The sequence below is a fragment of the Petaurus breviceps genome, unplaced genomic scaffold (genome assembly GCF_028583685.1).
Source record: "Petaurus breviceps papuanus isolate PSGF00001 unplaced genomic scaffold, PetGlider_PUasm1.0 186, whole genome shotgun sequence".
In the NCBI taxonomy this organism is placed as follows: Eukaryota; Metazoa; Chordata; class Mammalia; order Diprotodontia; family Petauridae; genus Petaurus; species Petaurus breviceps.
In genome coordinates, this window is record NW_027185798.1 from 36,144,979 (window position 1) to 36,168,108 (window position 23,130).

The following is a 23,130-nucleotide window of genomic DNA, read 5'->3' on the forward strand; positions in this document are numbered from 1 at the left end:
GGGAGGAGGGGGGGGGGGGGGGGGGGGGGGGGGGGGGGGGGGGGGAATCTGTTAGGTACTCTCAGAACTTCGCCACAGGGTGGTTGGTGGTTAGTTGTTGTGTCTTTATTCAGATGAATGGGGAAATGATGGGTTGGGCTGAAGGGAAAAGCTGACTGGGATTCGGTTTAATACTTCTACCTTCTTCCGCTGCCACCCCCCCCTGCCCCCAACTCACCCTTAAACCCACAACCTACCCTGTGAGAGGACAAAAAGCTACCCGGGAAGAACGCAAAGATGAGCCCTGAGATCAGGTTCAAGTGCAAACAACCGCTATAAAGCCTCTAACTCCTCGAAACCAAAATATCTTCCCTACCCAAGGTCAAGACGCGCCGTTCTTCTTCTAGGTGCCCATCGGGGGTACCACGTGACATGTGATCCTTTTGACTTGGATTCCCAGAAAGGGCCTGGCGGGTAGGATCCTGCTCCACTCTCGCGCCTCAGCTCGTCCTCTTCTGCTCTCCCAGAATTTCTATATCTCTTGTTGAAAGCAATGAGACTCAACGTGGGAAGGGAAAATCGCCCCCAAAATACTTTTCTAAGAGTGTGGGGATGTAAGGAGGAGAGTGAATAGAAAGGTCAAATTATAGCTGTCAGGCCAGTTAAATTTTTTTGGTGCGTTTTTTGTCTTTTATTATTCCAAATTCCATTTCAAGGATTCTTTTCCCCCTCTCCCCTCCCCCCCCCCCCCGCGCGCTCGCGCACGCACACACACATTCTTCGTGAGCATGGCCACCAGGTAGGCTTAGATGGGTACCTGAAATAGTAATAGAGATGTAAGGGGAAATCATTTTTAAGAGAATACAAAGTTTCCATAAGCTCCACACACTTTAAAGGAATTGTTTCCTTTGAAAAGATGCCTTCAGAGGCAGAGAATTTTACATCCCGTTAAGTGGTGAGAGCCCCGCCCTGGGGAATGAATGCAGGGCGCTGTATCTCTCGTTTACTCTCTTGGCATCTCTGGCAATGAGACGAGCACTCAGTCCAGGCCTTGGCCCTGGAGCTTATGGAAATCAGCTCCTTAATTTAAGAACCATTTAGTGGTCACCTCAATGGGACCCGTATAGGACGCTTAACAAAGTGGTTTCCACCCAGAGGCCTTATAAGGTAGGTAGTGATAGTGTTAATAAGTCCATTTTACAGATTAGTAAAACAGACTCAGAGAGGTATGGAAGTCATGATGCTAACTAACCCAGCTCTGGACGTCTGACAACTTCAGTTCTGATTCTATCGCACCATATGTAATTCATCTATTTTTTGTTATTTAAAAAAATCATCTACATAAAACCCAGAGCACAGTGAACTGCCTTCCTCCCACCCACCCACCCCCTTTTTTCTTCTTTGTTTAGGCTGGACATCAATTTCATCAGTGTGGGAAAGCTCCCGATGTGGAAACACTGTCCATGAATGTAGATCGACAACTCATTTGTAACAGCGTAGAAAGACAGATGGGATCATCACCTAGAGGTTAAGAAATTCGCCTTCCTACAAGTAGTAGGCGTTAGAGAGTGGACTCGTACCCAGGTTTTCTATCCACTAAACGTTGCCTCTCACTCTGTTGTTCATAGCAAGAATTGTAGTATGTGTATATCGAGTTGAATCAAGCTACAGAAGATTTTTGATGTTTTGGGTATTTTTTGGCGGAGTTGGAAGGAGGTAAACCGAGACTTAGGCTACAGGCTTGTTTATTACCCAGACCCAGTCCTAAGGCCTCATTCACGTTGCTGACTGCTATTCTATTTATTTATTTCCCTAGTCTGGGGAGATTTTAGCCCGAAATTTAGGGAGGCTGTGAAGTCAGTGAAGCTCGAGGTACTAAGCTTGAGAATTAGAATGGACTACAGTTCACAAGGGGATGATCAGCCCCAACCGGTCTAAGGAGTGCTTTAGTGTCTGAGCTGGAACCCTTGAGCAGGAGAAGACTGTGAGCCCAGGGAAGGAGTCCTGATTCTACTTCTCTAGACTACTTTCACCCCCACCCTCCCCGACCACCCTCCCCTGCCTGAGCCTGGTTGTCCAAGGACAATACCTGCCTCAGGACCTAGACTTTTAGCTAGAGAAGTCAGCTATCAGGGCTTTCCCCCATTCTACTGAATCTCCAGAGCAATTTATATCTGGAGAGCGAGGCGATGGGCTGGCCACTGATATACATAGAGATAGATGTAGGCGTACCAATTCAGTTCGATGGAAAGCTACAGGGAAAAGAGAGATGAGTTAAGAAAAACTTAAAATATTTTTATTTACATTTCTGGACGTCTTCAACTGAAACTGATTTTTTGTTTGTTGATCTGTTTTGGTCTTTGAATGACCTGCATAGTTCCTTCACTTCCCACCCCCAATTTTTTATTTGTCTCATGACCTGGAGGATAGCACACGCAATTTGAAAAGCATTTTTTCCCCTGAACTTTTGCAAGGAAAGCCTCAATGCCCTCAGCATTCTTCCTTTGATTGTCTTCCCATGTACAGAGAGCCCTAAGAGCCCAGTCAGCGGCTTCGCTGGCTCGGCTGGCCGTCTGAATTATGAAATCTGGAATGACCACAACAGAAATGAGGACCCCCTTTCCCTTTTCTAGCTCAAGCACCCCTTACTTTTTCTTCTTCCACTCTCCCTCCCCTCCTCGGAGTTTGCCGAACATTCGAATGTTCCTTTCAGGCCATTAGACTCTCATAGCAATTTGTGGCTAGCGAAGGATGCGTCCCTTAGGCTTAGCATTTAGTTCAGTTAATTTGCCTCCCTCCCTCCCTTCTATTGGATTAGGACCAGGAGTTCGGCTTTTAGATCCGAAATCGACAGTTTATCGGCTCGATTGGGGGTGGGAGTAAGGGTGAGGGGTGGGGGAGGCGTTGTGAAGCGTTCATTAAGGTTTCTCGTGAACAACTTTACACTAAGGCCCGGGCCTTAAGTCTGGGCTTGGTGCCTCGGCCCAAACTCGCCGACACAGAAACACCCAACCCACCCTGCACCCATGCCGCAAGGTTCAGCACCCCAAAGTTAAATTGAGGAAGAGCACTAGAGTTAGAATGAGCCCTAAAGACCCATCTAGTTCAACCCCCTTCAGTTTTTGTATTCGGAAACATAAACTGATGTTTCTGAAAGAGAGCTTTTATTCTACGCGGGACAGTGGATTACTCATACAACTGCTGTGCACGATACCCCAAATTATGGAACAGAGGAATGAGTATGGCCTCATTTATAACCCTAGTGTGTGTGTGTCCTGGAGCGAGCAGGTATATGGAGCTGGAGTTGTGTGGATCTGGCGGTGTTGTATGCGCTGTTGCGAACCTACGTTCTTAGTCAGTTGACCCCTCCCTTTCAAATCTCCTTCCCTCTCTGGGCCTCAGTTTAAATTTCTGTCAAATGAAGGCATTGAACTAGGTGATCCCTAAGTTTCTGCTCTAACAGTCCATGTTGGTTCTTTCTAACAGTGTTCAATATTAAATCGACAGTCGAAGTAGAGAGGGAAGTTTTCTGAAGGTTCGATCATCCCTTGGGAAGCGGTGATGCTTTAGTTTAGGGCGAGCTTAGATCCCTTGAATGTTTGCATCTACGTTTCCTTCCCTCGACTCTTTCATATAAAGCCCATGCACCGAGAATGAAAAACAGAGACTGGAGAGCCGCGTTTCGTTTCGTCTCTAGACCGTGGCCTCTGGAAAAGTGAACTTGGACTGGGGCAGAAAACTTTTTAATGCAAAGGGGCATCAATCTGTTATCTCTGAGCTCTCCCGGCGAACTTGGAAAGGGAACCAGACCCGAAGTGTTGTTCTGTGCCTGAAGGATCTGCGCTTCGGGGACTGAACACAAACCTACCGAGCCACACAGAGAACCTATTAGAAACGTTGACTGGCTAGAGTCCAATTAGACTGAACTGAACTGAATTGAATTATTCAGAGAGAAGAGAGAATTGAATTATCAGAATGAAAAAAAAATGCGTTTTCACAGAAAGAATACCAAATAGCCATGGGCTGAACTTGTTTCTCCTTCGGGCTGTGTCAGTTTGTTTTCCCTGGCCTTTTCCCTTGTATTAGATTTAGCCCCATAAGGGAGAAAGAGAACTGCCCCATAGGGGAGAGAGAAAACTGCCTGAGAATGTTATCTGTGACCGACTACTCTGGGCTTCTCGAGAAACCTTTGATCAAATTCAAGTTTGACCAAGGAATTTTACAGAATTAGGAAAATAATATTAATTTCTCTGTTCCATACTTTGTTTTATCGTGCATATTTTGAAGCATGAACAGTCCCATTCAGAGTCCTCTGCCTTTGTCCCTTTTCTTTGGATTTTTTTTTTTTTTGGTCCAGAGAAATAATTTTAGGGACTATGACAGCATTCAGCACGGTGTTTTAGTAGGTGGATTTCTAAAAGGCAGGTTTGCGTCTACTGGGTTAGAGCCAAAGATAGACCTGGCACTAAAGTCAGTCAATTGTGGACAGCCAATAGTAAAGTCATGAATTATGGTCATGTTTACACTTCTATTGTAAACTAAAAACATCTGTGTCTTTAATCTTCAGTCTCTTCCCTTGACTATGAGCAGAAAAAAAAAGGTGATATAAACTGTACAGGATTTCCCCAAGTGTTTGTCAACTACAAACTCTCACACCTCCTAGTTGGACTCCCTAGTGAGTTACAGACTCACAACCCCCTGGAAGCCCAAGTCTTCCCCAGGCTGCTCAGTAGAACTGCACATTAAGCCATAGGCTGACAGCCACTTATTAAGAGTGACCTTAAGTGAGCCCTTCCCTCTTTAGTCTACCTGGGCCTTATTTGCCTCATCTGTAAAATCATGGGATTATGTTAAATAATTTTTGAGATCCATCTAGCTCTAAGTCCTATATTTGCTAAGCTAGTTCCTTTTGATTGACTATACCCCCTACTGGGTCTTTATGAGATTCAAGTCTTCACACAGCGACCATTTCATCATAAATAGTAGACGTGTGTGAAGAATATACACACACAAATGTAATAATACTGGCAGGGCAGGCAACACCTCTGAAAGATGTGGCTGGGGTAGAAGTACAAGTAATCTGTTCTGCTGTCCCCCCACCCCTCCCCCAGTGAGGCAAATTGCCCACTAGTCTCTGCCCTACCTGCAGGCCAGTCCCGCTGTGCATCTCCGCCCTAGAGTCCTTAAACAGTGTTGAAGGACATCCTTCCACATATGCACACACATAAACAGCACACCTCCCCTACTAGGGCCAAAATCTTTTTCCTGGGGCGATCTAGCATACCCTGCACAGAAGATGTAGCCTCCAGTCCCTAGTCCTCAACTCCATGTCCTTCTCTGGCTTTCTTCCCTCTGTTTGGCCAGGTATTTTATAATGAACTGCAGGGGCTCTGTTAGAATGGTCTGAAGGATCTTCAACTCTGTTACTACAAAAGAGGTCAGTATTCTCCTTCTGGGGATCTCTCCTCTACCTCATTCTCTCTTCACTCCGGATCTGGAGTCCTCGGGTTGGAGAAGGGGCAATGGAAGATGTTTCTTTCCAACAAATGTGGAGGAATCTGCCGCCTAGACTGCTGTAGAGAAAAACTGAAGGGGCAAAAATCAAGCTGGGAATTAACCGGGTCGGAGGGAGGAAGAGAGTTTTGAAGGTGTCACAGAAATGGATCCCGTTGGGCTAAATAAAAAATAAACCCTGGTGTTAAAGGTAGTCGTAAGGACTGCTTTCACTTCTCTCTCTTCCCCTTCCCAGGCTCCCTGCAGGTAACCACATCTCCTCAACTAATGAGCCTGGAACCTTAGAAAGAGCAGCCCCTGTGCCAGAGGCCAAGGGCCCCCTGCAGTGAGGGCGCAGTCATGACCCCGCACTTTGCCTAATTCTGCTGGCCGATTTTAGTACAAGCAGCTTGGAGTTTGTGGAAAGGGGACCAACCTTTCAGAACACCCATATGCAAGTCCCGATTCGTTCTATACCTCCGTGAACAACCTTCCCAAGGTTTAGTTTCCGCAGCTATTAAATAAAAGATACTAATATTTATTCCCTAGGGTTGTTGTGAAAGATGCCCTTGGTAAACCTTAAAGCGTTGCCGTAGACGTGAGTAATGATGGGTGAATCCAAGACCTGTACACGTGAAAGGTACTTTTGTGAATGACTACCTCGGAAGTCTTCTTCATCTAGTTGAGAGAATGGAAAATCCTAACTTAGTATTGGAGCATGCTTTGAGGCTGTTCAGCCTCAGTCCTCTTTCCTACTAAAGGATGAGAGGATACAGAAGACACAAAACCCTAGAGCAACCTGCCAGGTCCTTCCCGCCTTGCTACCTCCCTGAGGTTCTCTCGGGAAAGATTTACCAGGCGGCCTTAGCAAAACAAAACGGCTAGAGAGCTCACAACAGCGCTGTGGTATTTACTCAGCTTCTCCCCCTCCCCTGTCCCTTCCCCTCAGTGTGATATACGGCCCAGAAACCGAAAATGCTGAGCAGGAGACCCTGAAATCCGTGGAATAAGTGGGGTCGTTAATCACTTCGAAGAAACAGGCCAGGCTTGGCATGGGAAAGGAGGAGATGGAGGTAGGGGTTGGGGGGGGGGGGGGAGAAAGACAGGAAGAATGTGCACGTGCGCGTGCAGGTGTGAACCTGGACTGTGTGCACTGTGTGTGGAAGTGTGCAGAGGTTGGAAGGGGTTGTACGGTTATTTGGTCTATTCCTTGACCCGAATCTTTTCAGAAAAATACGTTCCCAAAGCTGGAAGGGATTTGGGAAGGAGAACCAGCACTTCCGTCCCCTTATTAAAAGCTGGAACTGTTTTCCCTGGGCACAGGAGAGGGAAAGGGGGCATAGCTAAAGAGTACCAGAATTCTACCATAGTTCCAGAATCCTACCAGAGCTCCAGAATCCTGCCAGAAGTTCTAGAGTACGCCTCAATCTTAGGTAGGGACACTCTAAAGCAGATGTGCACACTGGGCAGGTGAGACTCCGGTGGAGAGATTCAGTAAGGACTCCTCTAGGGTTCTGCGGCACTGGGGTAATAGCTGGGGGTGAGGGAGGCCAGCTCAATCTTAACCACAGGGAGAGAGGTATCTCAGGGACTGTAGCACACTAGGTACAGGGAAAGCACAGTCAAAGCATAGAGGAGGACTCGAGTTTTATTACGGACAAGTGTTTCTCTTAATGGAAAGCAGGATCGCTCCTTCTAAATATCTCTTCGACACCCCCTCTCTGGCGCTCCCCCTAACTCCCCAGCACTATAATTCGTGCCCAATTCCCTATAGGAAGAGATGAGTAGACTTGGCTTGCTGGGCTTTTTTCGGGCCTCTCTCTTGATCCGATTCTTGCTTCTTTGCTCTGCCTGAACTGATTGTAGCTCTGTCACCGAGGGCTCTGCTCTCTTCCCGACGCACACAACCCAAGTACTGACCCCGACTATTTGAGAGTACACCTCCCCCTGCCCTTCTTTGCCCTGCCCAGTACTGTCCTCCCGGGCCCTGCCTCTGGCTGCCAGGCTGGAGGCATTAGGCCCAAGGAGGCGTAGATCAGAGAGTGAAAGCCTGAACCACACCCCACCTCCTGGTGATTTCAGTCAGCCCGAGGAACTGTTTGGGGCAAACATTTGTTTAGAAATTTTTCAAACAATGGAAAGTTCGTACGTTTCCTGCACATTTTCTACAGGAGCTGAAGCTGGGCGAAGCACACAGCTGTTTCACCAAATGCGTTTCCCCCTCGATCTGTCCTCTCAGCGGTAGACAGCGAAAGGGAGCGTCTAAATTGCACTTTCCACTTTAGCCAGAGAACGCGGAAACTTCTCCCGCCACCTCTCCTGCTGCTTGGGTGAGGTGAGACATTCCTAGTATAAGCCGGGGCTCGCTAACATCGCTGTTGTGGGATAGCAATGGCTGACAGAAATTTGGCAAAGATAAAGACGGTGGTAGTGGTGATGCTGATGATGATGGTAGTGGTGGTGGTGATGATGCTGATGGGGAGGGAGGGAGAGAGAAGGGAAAAGAAAGGGAGAAGGGAAGGAGGAGAGAGGGCAGTTAATAGAATCTTATTCCCAGCTCAGGCTCGGCTGGAAGGAGCTGGACACGTCTGTCCTGGTCTATTGTTTCCTATTCTCCCTTGACAAGGAAGTCCTCTAATAGTTCATCAAATTACAGAATCGATAGGGACAAATTAAGATCAACAAAGTAATGGAAAAGACACTGGATTTGGCAACAGAGGACCTGGGTTTATCTATTTGTTTCTGACCTTGGGCAAATCACTTCCACCACTCTGAGCCTCAGTTTCTCCATCTGTAAAATGAAGGGGTTGAACTATATGGCCTTTAAAGTCACTTCAGGTTCTAGATCTTCAAGCAAGGGAATGGTTGTACTTGTCATTTCAGCAGAGCCCCTCCTTCGCTTTGTAGGGTTTAGCTCTCAGGGGCGGGCACTCAGCGGGCTTCAGTATAGAATGTGCTTGTGTGGGTTTAGCCGGGTTACTACCGCTTTGGAGACAGGCTTTCTGAGAAACCAAAGGAAAGAGTGGCCTTTCCGTACATCTGTTATTCATCTATGCATCTCCTCTTTCTTGCCATCTCCGCCTATTCTTCCCAGCCGGGATGAGACAGCAAAGGGCCGACACATAAACCGCTTAAAAAGTAATCCTTATCTATTAGGCTTCTTCCGGGGATGCTAACCTTAAAAGCAGTCAGACCTTACATCTTACTTACTAACAAACTTACTTGCTTACACCGCCTCTTTTAGCTCTCCCGGCTGAGGACCCCATAGCCTTTGGACGGTTCCTTTCCCAGCATAGTGGCTCCTTTTTCTAGACCTTCACTTCAGGCTTCAGGGTTGATGCCCTTAAGGAGCTTCAACCTATATAGGCACGGTACTGTGAAAGTAGCTTTGGCTCCAGACTCAGAAGACGGGGTTCAAATCCCATATCTCTCCCTTCCTAGTAGGTGGCATGGAGTAAATCGCTCAGTTTTGTTTTTGTTTTTTTGAGCCTCGGTAGTTTCATCTATATAAAGAGGGGGCTGGATTAGATAGTCTCCAAGGCCCTCTATAATCCCCATTCCAGTAAATAACTTAATAATTTAGATAATTTAATAAATTGCATCTTAGACCAGATTCTGCCAAGACTGCTTAGTCACATAGGATTAATTTAACCCACACACACGCCTCCCTCTATCCCCAAAGAAATCCAAATGCTGAAACTTCCGAATTATCCGGATTCTTGTTCTTTCCTTCATTTTACTTTGAGTTGAGTAGCTCTGACCTTATCTGGTGAGCGATGGGAGGCTGGAAAAAGTCCTATCTACCGTGATAAAGGTGAGTTTTGAGGATGCAAGGAGGACTTACTACTTGTCATTATTGTTTTTATGGCTGGGGGATAGGAAGGGGGAGGAACTAGTTAGTGTCTGCTAAGAGCCGGGTCTCTTTCTCCGCTCCCTTCTGTGCCCACCTCTCCTCACTTTACCTCTTTCTTCAGTTCACGCATTCCACGGGACAGAAATCACCTGTCCTTTGAAGACTCTTAAGAGGTTACAGGGCTGCAGGAGACTAGACCGTGCACGTTTATAACAGGTTTCTTTCCTGGAGGAAGACCCACAGGCCTATTGTCTTTCTCTCAGATGCCTATCCGAAAGATTGAGAGGAGGGGAAGTTAAAATATACAGGACAAAAATTCATTGTTAGGGAACACTTTGAAGTTGTGGACAACTGTGGCTGCTTCAATTTTCCCCCTCCCTCTCCTCCTCCTCTCTCTCTCCCCCTCCCCTGGGTCCTCCAGATGCACCAGAAATCCTTACTTTGATCTTGAAAAGCAGCAATTGATATTTTTTAATTTTTTTTTTTGGTTAAAAAAATGATTGGACAGGGAGGAAATAATAGTAACCATGCAGGCTGGGGTACTTCGGGAATCGGTTCTCCTGGGCAGGGGGCGGAACTAGTGAGGGGCTTTCTCTCCAGCTTAATTGAGAGACCCGAGGCGAGGGTTTTCCACCCCAAAGAAATGAGGCTGGATAGGAACATCTGCTCAGGGGCTCGTTTTACATAAATTCTTGTTCGCAAAGTTTTTTTTTTCCTCTTTCCTTTTCGTCCCCTTGACAGGGCACATTGGTTTGATTCAAATAAGGAAGTAAGGGTGTGTGTGTGTGTGTGTGTGTGTGTGTGTGTGTGTGTGTGTGTGTGTGTGTGTGTGTGTGTGTGTTGGGGTAGGGTATTGAAATGCAAGAAAGTAAGAAGATTCCTCAATGCTTGGCATTTAGTATGTACATTGTCTGCCTTCTCTTCCCACCCCTTCAACCCTCCGCCCCATGCCCGGCTCTGAGAAGAGAGTTTGAGAACCAGAAGAGGGTCAGAGGGAGACGTAGACGCCCCCACCTCTCTCCACTTCTCTCCACTTCAATAAATGATGCCCTTCTGTCTCTCTTTATATAAAAGAGGGAAAGGGAACTAAGCTGTGTACTCCGACCAAGGAGCGATGTCAGCACATTTCCTCCTTTCCTGGATCTTTCCCTCTGTCTGGAGCTCAGGGACTTACTGAAATAAGACAGATGTGCAACCTTTCCCGGCGCTTTTCGGATCAGTCTAATAACCCCAAATTGGATTGGGATTAGGGAGAAGATTAAAACCACATAGAGAATGACACTTATACCCCTTGCTTTCCACCTCCAACCACTCCCACTCCCGGAGTCCTTCTCCAAGTTTCCTTCAGGTGACTAACCTTTTGCTTTTGCCTTAATAGACCCCGGAAAAATCCTCTAGGTGCTGGAATCTGCTCAGAGGTGTCCATTACTTGCTCTCCTCCAGACCAACTCATCACTTGGGACTCTCTTATCTTCTTACTTTTCATAAAGTCATAATGCATATCCTGCTCACGTTGCTCTGCCTTTTACTCTCTAGAGTTAACAGAGACATCCTGACGGGGTAGCAGTGGGAGAAAGAGACACACACCCAGAGAGAGACAGAGAGATATATATATAGAGAGAGAGACAGAGACAGAGACAGAGAGAGACAGAGACAGAGACAGAGAGACAAAGAGACACAGAGAGACAGAGACAAAGAGACACAGAGAGAGAGACAGAGTCAGAGAGAGAGGCAAAGAGACACAGAGAGAGAGACAGAGTCAGAGAGGCAGAGACACACACAGAGAGACAGAGACAGAGACGAGAGAGACAGAGAAACAGAGAAAGACCAGAGACAAAGAGACTAGGACAGAGAGAGAGACAGAGAGATAGAGCGGGCATTAATGGACACACCTTTCTCTACTATGAATAGAAGGATAATCTCTCAGGAAATGGGGGGGGGGTATACTAATAAAAACTATCTCAGTAGCATCAATATAGGGAACATCACCCCAGGGAAAGCTCGGTAGGAAAAAAATCAGAAGAAAAAGCTCAGAAACCTTAAAGCTCTATATTAACATGTTATTTTTCAAAGTAATATAATTTTTACATTTTCATACTATGATTGCTTCATTAAATTTCTTAGAGAAATTTGATTTTAACATATACATGAAGACCAGCTTCAGAATGTTTTAAAATTATTTTTATTGAGGTGATAATCTGGATCTTATTTCAGGTTTATATTATTGATGCAGAGTAGTTCCTTTGAGTATTCTATTTTTGAGGTATGCTCCAGAGTGACTTTGACTTTGTACTCTATAAACCTTTTGCCAGCAGGACCCCCAATTCCCCTGCATTGACCTATTAGGAGTGGCAAAAAAGGATGTCAAGCTGGGCTAAAGTCATTTGCTGCTTCTTGGAAAGGACTGGGGAGTAAATTTACTTCTTAGAAACTTTCTCTCTCTCTCTCTCTCTCTCTCTCTCTTTCCTTTCTTATTTTTACTTTTCTTTTTCCACCTCTTCTTTTTCAAATTCTTCCTGAATATGTGGTCCTTACAAGAGCAGCTGAACCCACCAGCCCCTAAGGAGCCCTGAGAACCTTACAAGGATTTTCAGTTTCCAAAAAAGTAAATTGAGCACTGAGTCTGCTTTTTTGTTCAGAACTGACAGAGACAGCCTCAGCCATTGTGAGACCAGGGTAAGATTTCACCCAGTAAAATGGAAGCCAAAGAGAGCCAAAGACGAAGAAGCCCTTTACTTGAGGAATAGGTCAGAAAACATGTTCTCCAGGGCCAATGGTATCTATGCACGATCAATACATATATACACATAAATAGCTGACAGAAACACTTACAACTTCCTTCACCTCTCTTTCCTGCTTGGCCACATACATCACAAACACACACACACACACACACATCCCTTTCATTCATAACATTCAACTTCAGGGGAAGTGGGATTAAAAGAAAAGGCTTAGACTGGCAAGAAAGATGGAAATGGAACACTGACTGTAAGAGGATGCTGTGGCATTGAGAGGCTCTGAGGAAGAAGGTAAAGAAAGTTGAAATCCACATTGTAAGGTAGAGGTCTGGAACTGGAGGTAGAAAAATGACTAGAACTTGATACTGAAAGGTCTTTGAGGAAATATACATAAGGGTTTGGGTACCTATAGAACATATTAAAGAAATTCTGCACAGCAAGAAAATGTCTTGAAAAGCATTTTAATGTAATGTTTGCACTGAGTAAACCTGCAAGTAATGCTGGATTTGCCATCAGAGCAAAAAAAAAAGAAAGGCAGAAAAGCAAATGGTGCCAACATTCCACTGTGAAACCCAGTCAGGAAAAGAGGGGAAAATGTGTGTGGGTGGGGGTAGATCTTGGTTTTCTCTCTCAATTTGTTTCTGTATTTTTCTATGCCTTTTCCTCCTTGCCCAGGCACCAGACCATAAGGGAAAATATCTGGGTTCTATCTCTGGTTTCAACACTATCTCATTATGTAATCTTGGAGAATCACTTATCCCTTCTTTATGTTTCCTTACCTGTAAAATGAAGTAGCTGAACTAGACAGGATGATTTCTTCAATTCTGGCAAAAAATTTACGCCATTAAAGCGTATCTTTAGGCCTTTTAATTTTGTGTCCCCTTTCCTCAGGCAGCCAATGACATGGTAAGATTTTATTCCCCACCCTTACCTCCTCTCCATAAACACTTTCTTGGGATCTTTTATTCATACAGAAGTGTAAGTGGTTGATAATGTATGATTTATATTATTACCTCTTGGGGTATGTGTGTGTGTGTGTGTTAATTTTTAAATGGATCAGAGCTCTTCTCTAAAGGAATAATACTATGTACTGTGGACAAATTGTAGGGGGAAATGAAAGACAATATGCATTTATGGAATTCTTACTGTGTACAAGGCATTGTGCTAGGAGATGAGGAAGATACAGACAATCAGACAATTATAATTTTTATGTAGCCCCGAAAGAACTTTCAGTGTAGTATAGGAGACAAGGAAAACACACCAAAGCTATAATAAAAGGCAGAGTATGATAAGTTAATAAGAAAGTTAGGAAGCAAGTGTTACAGGATTTCAGCAGAATGAGAGATTGGATAAGGTTTACTGGAAAAGGTTGTGTTTGAACTAGACCTTAAAAGATAGACAAAATGAGGCTGGATATGTCATTTGAAGCTGAGGAACTGATATAAAAGCATAAAAGGGTAAAAAAAAAAAGCAGGACATTTGAAAGATGCAGTTAGTTAAAGTTTAATGGGATAGGTGGTAAGCAGTGAGATATCAGGATGAAAAGGTTGACTAGTCTCACATTGCAGAAGACATTAAATACCAGGGTCAGATCTTGAACTTGATTCTATAGGCAATAGAGAGCCAGTGAAGAAGAGAGTTACACGATCACAGCTGTGCATTAAGAAAATCAGTATGTCTCCAATGGATTGGAGAAGAGACAGATAAGGGGGAAATAAAGTAAGATGTATTTTTAAAGGCCAGGTCAAAAACCAACAAACAAAAAAGCTAATGAGATCTAAACTTAGGTTGGTGACAGCAGTAATTGAGAGAAAATAGATGCAAAATCTTAGGGAGGAATATTGGATAGGACTTTCATGGCATGGAGGTTAAGAAACAGGACAGATCACAGAACCTCAGAATGTCAGAATTTCAAGGTGATCTAGTCCAATCAATCCCTGAACAAAAAGTCAAAGAAAGAGGAATTTGATCTTTCCAGCTTTATTGACTCAAAGAGGAAAAACCAGAAGATGGAGTTTGTGTGGGAAAGGAGAGGCTGAAGTTAAGTTTGCCTTGACTGCTTTTGAGCTTAAGCTTAAGCTATAGAAGGATTTTTAGAAATAAACACATATGGAAATAATAATAGCTAAGAATAATGTCATTTTAATATTTACAAAATATTTTATATATGTTATCTTGTTGAATTCTGACAACAGTTTTCTAAAATAGATACTAACTACAGATACTACTTTTGGGAAGGGGAATGGCCTAGTAGGTATAAGCCTAAGGAGGGGGGGGGGAATACTGGAGTTCAGATTTTAATTCCAATATTTGTCAGTGTCATGACTATGGACAAGTCATTTAGCATTCTGAATCTCAATTTCTTCATCTGTAAAATTCAAATAATGCCTTTAGTATCCCTCTTATAGGGTCACCATGAAGCTTGAATGAAAATCTCTGTAAATTTTTCTGCAGACTTTATTAATAGGACTATGTATGAGTCCATTATTATCACCATTTAACAGGTGAGAAGACTGAGATTAAGTGACTTGCTTTTGGCCACAGAGTTATTGTCTGAAGCAACATAATTTGAATTTGAGTCTTGAGAATTAATTAATTAATTAAGAAGAAGAGAGAAAACCAAGATCTACCTAGTCCAGCACTCTTTTCTCTAGACCACAATCACAGATAGGCTTACGGACCTAGAACTGGAAGTAACCTTAGAGGATATTTAGTCCAACTCCTAGATTGTACAGAAGAGGAACTGAAGCCTAAAGAGGTTAAATGACTTGCCTATGGTCTTAATGGTAGTAACGATTTCCCAAGTTTACTAAAGTTTTGGAGAAAATAAGGAGCTGAAATCATAGTCATTTGAATAATCTCCATATGGTCTCTTCTGTTGGGAAGCTTACAGTTGGATTGGATAGACAAAACAAAGACATATGGAACTATGATAAAAGAAGAGTAAATTGCTATGGTACTGATTATCTACCATAGAGGAAGGCTCCTAGCACAGGGGTGTTAGACTTTAAGGTAGGGAGACTTCTATTCAAATCCTGCCTCTAATATTTACCTCTAGTATGAGCAGAGGCAAGTAATTTAGTTTTTCCAAAACTCAGGTTAGAATTGAAGTGGTAATCAAATAGGAGCTATTGTTATTGAGTAGAGGAGAAAGAATTTGACTAAAGTTGTGGGTTTTTTTTAATCATGATATTGATCTATCGTTTGCATTGCATATGGGTTGTTGGAAAAAGATCATGTTACATATTGCAAATGGAAAGCAATTCAAATACTACTAGAGTAATCTAGCTATTAGATGCTAGGGGTCTGTACTAGAATGGTGGTGGGAGAATTGAGAAAAATGTGAGAATCATGGAGAAATTTGAAACCACAGGCATTGGTAACAATTTTAATATATCAAGTAAAAGAGAGAGGGAGACCAAGATTTATAGCCTGGTAGACAGAGGAAATAGTGGTGCCATTGACAGAAATAGGCTAATTGGGAAGGGGAGAGTGTTAAGGAGTTAGGAGAAAGGTAATGAATTCAATTTTGTATGTGTTGACTTTTAAAGACATCAGAATAGAGTTGTCTTGGGGTTAGTTTTAAATGTGGGGTTATAATGAAGGTGAAAAGGATTAGAGCTAGAGAAGCAGATTTGGGTATCTTCCACATGGAGGTTATATTTGGAGCCATGAGAGTAGGTGAATTAGCCAAGGAAATTAATGTAGAGAGAGAAGACACAGCTCTTGGAGTTTCTCACAGTTTGAATGTAAAAGAAATTAGAGTCACTAGAAGGTAACTAGAAAAGATATCAGTGACAGCGTCATTAGCTGTAGTTTCTTTAGCATTTAAAAGTTATAAAGCACTTCACATGTGTGAGTTTATTTGCTGCTCCCAACAACCCTGTGAGGTGGGTCCTACAGGCGTCATTATCCCCATCTTAAAGATGAATAAACTGAGGTTAAATGAAGCTTGCCCATGGTCACACAGTGTAAGAGCCAGGATAATGGGGATAGTTCACGTTTAGAGGTTATTGTGAAGATTCCTCATCAACTACAAAACGTGATTTATTATAAGATGTAGGATTCAAATGAAGGAGTTTTAAAAATATATATTATTTGTTTTTAAGATAGCATATTTCAAAGCTGAAGAAAAATACCATATGGAATGGAAGAGACCGAAGATGCTAGATTGTAAAGGGATTCAACTGAGAGAGTAGGGATTTGAAAGCAGGTCTTCATACTCTGATGTCAGCATCTTTCCACTGTACCAAGACACTTTTATCTGGAAGGGCTGGGAGGGAGAGATGATAGCTGTCCGAATAGAAATAGGCTGAGGTGAAGATGAGGGCACATAGGGGAGCTTATTCTAAATGAAGCTTTATTAACAGAATTTCCTGTGTTGTTAGAGGAAAAGAGAAAGTCTGAAGACTTTCTTGTTTTCCTTAAAAACTCACCAAGTGATCAGTAGCATCCTCCACCCATGTCTAAAGTCTGCCTACCTCCAAAACCAGCCCCAAATCTGGTGGAAGTTCCGTGCACTAGGGGATGATAGCCGTCCCAACTGAAAATGACCATTCAGTTATACTTGGTGATCTTCCGCAACAAAGATGACATTCTGTCTTGAGTTGAAATTCAAGTGCTCTGTCTCCACACCCATTCTAGCCAGGATGAACCTTCGTACCTTCGTTCCCTGTCAAGCCAAAAAGACTCATCTCTTCACACTGAGCCCCCCCTCTTCCCCCAATCTCCCCTTTTTCTCCCATGGGCCTCTCCTGAATTTCACTAGAAGGAAGGTTTTTGAGGTAATCTCTGTTGTTCTCATTTTTTTTTGTCTAGGGTAAGAATAAGGTTGGGGATTAATCGGTGCATGCTTCCCTAGGCTAATGTCGGGATATTAGAGAGCCAAGGAGCTTGTTTCTTTTCAGGGGCAAGTTTCCAGCAATCATTATGTGTGTCTTCTCCCTCCCATGCCCCCCACCTAGTCCCTATTTAGCGTAATATTTCAGACCAATGTCTTTGTTAGGGCCTGAAGTACGGGACCATTTCGTCAATGGTCACTTGTTACATAGAGACACACCTAGAAAGAAAATGGCGTCTGTTTGAATTTATCAGTGGATATTTATTTATTTATGTATTTATTGGTGAGACATTTGTCCTTGGATTGGCGCAAATGTATGTGAGACAGAGACAAGCAAGTAGGCAGGCAGGAAAATATACTTACAGATAATCAGGAAAGAAACTGTTAAGATCAGATGCCTTGGCGAAGGGCTATTACTATCTGTTCCCGAATTATCGGAGCTAGGTTATATCTCTTTATCTTTTTTCAATGATCTGGGTGGAAAAGCAAATCGGATACGTGACTCTCCAGGTCCGCTTCCTCTCTTGCATAAGAGATTATCGACTCTTTTCACCACATCGAGAACAATGCACATTGCAACCGATGAAGTTGTCGGGGCTGGGATAAATCTTTTAACAAGAAAATTTAACTTTTGTGGTTCAGAACACCTGCAATATCATCAGTGTGGGCACCTGCCTACCAGGTGCAGATTGCAAGCCCTTAGCATAAGGCTTTGGGATGTTACTTTGGCCGAAAATGTCTTGACCCGGTGGCAAAACGTCCAGTGGTGGTGAGCTTGCCCATACTTAACTGATCTGGTTCTTGCAGGACAGACTTAGTACTTCTCCATCGAAGCCGCCCTGTCGAACTTGGTAGGATCTGAGACATCCCCATTCCTCCCCTCCACCCCACCCAAGTCTACGGACTATCAAGGTTACTTCTAAGCAGGCACTAGCCGTTGAAGAACTTTCTAGGAGAATGAAACAAACTAGAATGGGCACTGGAGGGGAATCGACTTATATTTGAAGGAAATTCCTTTCTCTTGCATTTGTTTGGCTTTCTGAAAGACCCTGGAAAATTTCTGAGTCGAATTTATAACAGTAAGTAACATTTATATGATACTCCAGGGCTTTCAAAACATTGTGTGTGTGTTGTGTGTATAAAAACTTATTTTATCTCCACCACCATCCTGTGTTGGGACACAATTATTAACTTCATTTTACAGCTGAATAAACGGAGACTTAGAGGTGTTAATGAATTTATCCAGGGTCATACAGCTAGTGCCTATGAAAAGATTCAAACTCAGGACTTCTTGTCTTCAGGACCATGCAACTAGCTGCCTCTAGTTCTGTCTATCTCTGTTGTTGTTTGATCGTGTCTGATTCTTCTTGACCATACTGGTTATGGGGTTTTCTTGGCAAAGATACTGGAGTTGTTTGCCTTTTCTTCCTCCAGTGGATTAAGGCAAACAGATGTAAAGTGACTTGCCCAGGGTCACACAGCTAGTAACTGAGACCACATTTGAACTCAGGTCTTCCTGACTCCAGGCCTAGCAGTCAATCCGATGAGTCATCTCACTAACTTCTGTCTGTCATCAGGAACCATTCATTTCGTATTAGCTTTTCATGCCTCAATTAGTGTTTAGTCCAAAACCTTTATCTCCTCCAGCAGCTTTTTGGGGCCTCTGATACTGGAAATAAATTCTGAAAACAAACACTGGAGTTTCTGTTCATGCTCTAGGAAGTGGATTGATTTCTCTCTACTTGAAGCTTAACTGACTGGACATGAGGGCTTGTGGGACTCATCTGACCTGGGAAAAGCTTCCCATTTCCCATGCCCACCAGCTGGATAAGGCACTAATAGGTAATTCTGCTTCTCTCTAGAACAGGAATTCTTAACTTGAGATCCATGGGTCCTTGTAGTTAGATTTCGGAAGGTACCGGAATTTGGATGAGAAAACAATTCATTATAATTGGTCTCCTTGGTAATTAGTTTCCTGTGAATTTTGTATCATGCATGCATACACACACATGTATGTTCTGAGAAGGGATCCAGGAAATGGATAAAGACGTCCATGGGACACAGGAAAGTGAAGAAGCACTATTCTCGATGTGTGTTTTTGCCCAGAAGTTTCAGATTTGCTCCATAGGTTTTCTAGCCTACCAAAAGGGTGGGATGTGGGAGCAACAGAAAAAAAGTGGAGGTGGTAGTGAAAAATGGCGGCTTTGTAACTACAGAGTGATTGGAAAACGTCTTTCAGCTTTTTAGATCCTATGCCCCAATTTGGAAGTATTCAGACTCAGTGTGCAACGCAGATGTGCACACACATCTGCTCTGTCACGATTACCCATACTGATACAGGCCCTAGCCTCCTTGATAAGGCAATTTATTGGGGGTCCAGGGACTCTCCCTACCCGACCGATTTTGACTCGGTGTTCTCTGGAAGGATGCAAAAGATGCTCAAAAGCAAAAGTATAACAATTTCTTCCTCCTAAAATGAAGGCAATTAAAATAATTGTCTCTTTCACTCAGAGGTGTACCAATCTGGATAAGCGTTTATTGCAAAAACTCAGGTGTATATATCGTGCTATCGGGAGCACAGACGTACAAACACAGTACATTTCGCTTCTGTAATGTTCTATTAGGGGCAAGTGAAATACAACACCACCTGGCAAGAACCATCACAGGAAGGTAGCAAAACTTCAGGTTGATGATGAGTAAGTAGGTGCAGCTCTTTGCATCTCTTAGAATTTGTCATTCATCTTAGATTCAGCACTCTTCCCTCCACAGTAAGTGGAGAATTTCTTTCCCTTTCAGAATTTCTCTCTCTCTCTCTCTCTCTCTCTCTCTCTCTCCTCCCCCTCCCCCCCATTCAGACGTCAGCTCTTTGCTTTTTTTTCTTCCTGAAGTAATGATTTTATGTAATACTTCCTCTCCATGGAAAAACAAATACAGATGATTAACTTTAGCAAAACACCTGCAAACAGGGAAAGACTGGCTTTTCCTTGGCAGTAGATTGGGGGGGGGGAGTGAGGGAGGGGGAAGGAGGGTGTATGTAGAAAGTAAAGAAAATCCGAAGCCTTTTTAACGCCCTGGATCCTCTCCCATTCCTCCCAGGAACTCTCTGCTGCGACCCTGTTTTCCCCTTTTTCTTTACTGCCCTTTCCTCACACTGCCCGTGGGGTGGGAGGGGAGGAAGAAAGGGTTTGCGGTTGTCTTGCTGGGCGCCTCCCTCCCTTTCTATCCCAGATTCCCAGTTCCCTTGGGTTTTGGGGAAAGCTCCAGGGTTGCGCTGGCCTTGATGGCTGCTTCCATTTCCACATTCATTGCCCGTGTTGACCAACTCCCGCTACGGACTGGGTGCCTCTTCAGCCCGCCAGCCTGTCGTCCCCTTTAGTTATCCCAGACTCGGACTTTCCTGGAGGCCCCAGGCCGCAGGTAGGATTATTCAAGTCCCTGGTCTTCTTCGCAGACACTTCGATTCTCCACAGGTAGCTCTTCTTGCAAAGGGCCTCAGCTTGAGGAATCTGGTCTCCATCATCTCTTGGAGGAAAGGGGAGAAGTTGGGGGCAGGACGAGTGTGTGGCAGGATGAGTGTGAACGTGTTTCCTTCTGTCCTGAGTGAGTGTACGTGTGAGAACGAAAGAGAATATAATTTTACACCCACTCATAATCTGTATGTGCTTATACAACGCATATGTAGTTGTGCATATGCGTGTGGGCCCTTGCACTCTCACATTGTATGGTTACGTGTAGGTGAGTGCGTGTCTCTGTGTTTCTTGGAGCAGGAGCGTTTTCCCAAATGGCGTTATGAATCAAGCTGCAGTTAAAAACTTTACGGAAACTCCTAGTGAGTTTAAGCAGGTTTAGGGAAAATACAGATGTTCTGCAAGCTGGGCTGGTCTGTAGCTCTGAACAGCGGAAAGCACTGGGTGTCCACCACTTTGCACTGTTTATCCCCGGAGCTCCTGCAGGGGAGTGTGTGTGTTGGGATGGAGGTAGAAGCGAGTGCTTTGCACTTTGTCTCTGCCTGGGGACCGCCCTCCCTGCTCTGTTGCCGGTCTGCCTCCGAAGCGGCCTCCTCGAGCCTCGCGTAGGAGTGAAGGCGAGCACTACGATCTTAAAGATCTTTCAATACGGGTTCCATTTTCTCGTTTCCTGCGAAGAGTTCAGCCAGAAAGCCGAGCCTTCCTCCAGTTCAGCTCCAGAACTCAGGGCCAGAGGCTGGGGGTTAGAGTAGGCTCACTGTCTCCGCCGAAGTTTGGGGTGGGGTTAGTGTAAGGAAGTGGATTGGGGGCTGGGGTGGGGGAGATGATGCTTTGAAGTTTGAGGCTGAGAGAAGGTTTTGTGGTTGCAGGATTCAGGGAACGAAATTTCCTTTCTTTACCTGGGTCCAACTGAGCCCTGGCGTTGTTCTTACAAAGGTCCTCTTTGTTAAGGGGCAAAACCTGAAGTTTGAGAACCAACCACGAACCAGAGTTCGGTCAATGCTGAAGGACTGATTCCCTTCCCAACCCCCATCCCGCACCCCCCACCCGGCCCGCGCACTGCGTGGCTACAGTCAGGGAAGGCTAGAAAACCGGGTGGCTCGTTTTTATAGTCCAAGTGCATAATCGGGTTCCCCCTTACATCCCCCTCCCTCCTCCCCACTCCCCACCTTGCCAGGAAGAAAGCAGATAAATTTATGAAGGGAGAGCTAAGAGAATAATTACAGGGTGAAGGTAGTTAAATTTTATTTCGAGTCCCAAAGGCGAAACCTGACATTTTATTGCAAACATCTGGAAGAACTGCAAGACTGGCACGCTGCTAGTTTAAAATAAAAACAAAAGATTTTATTTCGCACAACAACAAAAAATAATAATTAAAGAAACCTCACCAGGAGCGGTCCGGCAGTTAAAGGAAAGCGGGAGTGGGTCGTGAACCGGCAACAACGCGTGACTAGCTCTCACCACACCGAGGACTGTTGAGTGAAAGTTACTGAAGGGCATCTGCGAAAGTGTGGGTTGGAGGGCTAAATTAGGGCCAAGCAAGGTTTGAAGGCGTCCTGAGAAATTGGCTGCTCTGTTCCCGTACCTCAAATCCTACCCTAGACCCGGGCCGGCCTTCGTTCTCCTTTGTGGCGGTACGTTAGCCAGCACTCTCCCTATTTATTGCTTCTGAATTTGACTTAGGTCTCCTCTGTCCCCCTAGTAGGAAAGGCTTCCAAAGAGGGAATTTTGTCTCCTTTCCTCAGGTGATTTCGTCATTAATGTTTAATATCTTCCAGTCAACAGAAAATACAATAAATTGCGGCCTCTCCCCCAATATATGATTACCACGTGTTTAAGGGGCAACCTCCCCCACACACTCGCCACTATTTTAAACGTTGTTTTCAATTATTGGCTCAAAAACCCGAAATCAAATCCGGATGGGGTCAGATCACCTTGATGTTGTTATATTCCAATTATTTCTCGGGGGGTGGAGTGGTGAGTGAGTATACACAAGGACTGGAATATTTCTGAGAGTGTTTGTGCTTGTGATTTCTGTCCTGGGTAGGAGGAAAGTCACTTCCTTTTCTTTAGTCAATAACTTGTTTCGATAAGCTCTAATTACTTTGACCTCCCTATCTCATTCTGGTGCTTCCCTGCTCTTTCCTCCTCTCATTGCTACTTCTTCATTCCCTTTCCTGAACAGGTCGCCGCTTTTACATCCTCTTACTCCAAGATCCAAAACAAATCCAACCCCAAACTACTGGCTCCTACATTTAGGCCAGGCTCTCATTCCCAGACTTGTCCTATTCAATTACCTTCTGAGCTGAATTGGACAGTTTCAATCTCAGCCCCAGAGGCAGTGCTAATGTCCTAACAGTGACTGGAGTGCATCTGAGGGCATTGATTAATCAGTTCTGGGATTTTGAATCATTTTGAATTGTGTCCCTTGCCTCTTCCCCCACCATGGCCCACAAATCTCAGTTGATTAAAAGTAAGGGAGGAGGGAGATAGAGACAGAGAAAGAGGCAGAAACAGAGATCAAGCAAATAGAAAGAAAGGCAGAAACAAAGATAGAAACAGAAAAGCCCCCTCCAGTCTACAAAGAAAGAAAAAAAGGTCAAAACAAGCTATACCCACAGGCACACACATTTCACTCAAATCTATACACAATTAAAAGTACCCTTTCTACTACACATCATTGCCTCGCCCCAACAACATATCACTACAAAGGTATCACAATCATATTATACTCTATCAGATTTTAGGCAGAAAATAACT

At 44.2% G+C, this 23,130-nt stretch overlaps 1 protein-coding gene and 1 long non-coding RNA gene across 4 annotated transcripts in view; one reads left to right on the forward strand and one right to left on the reverse strand.

Moving 5' to 3' along the window:
- LOC138162790 (uncharacterized) overlaps positions 1 to 11,229 on the reverse strand; it is a 75,126-nt gene extending 63,897 nt beyond the window's left edge. Inside the window, exon 1 of the long non-coding RNA XR_011168711.1 lies at positions 10,683 to 11,229. This is a non-coding gene — a long non-coding RNA (uncharacterized lncRNA). The remainder of the gene's footprint in view (positions 1 to 10,682) is intronic.
- Positions 7,084 to 23,130, forward strand: part of TBX15 (T-box transcription factor 15) — a 169,272-nt gene continuing 153,225 nt past the window's right edge. Inside the window, exon 1 of one of the 3 annotated variants that reach the window (XM_069090219.1) lies at positions 7,084 to 7,807. The gene's annotated coding sequence lies outside the window, so the exon portion shown is untranslated. Of the gene's footprint in view, positions 7,808 to 8,399; positions 9,287 to 19,912; positions 20,321 to 23,130 lie in introns of those variants that run through there. The other 2 variants (XM_069090220.1, XM_069090218.1) reach the window with 2 other exon arrangements.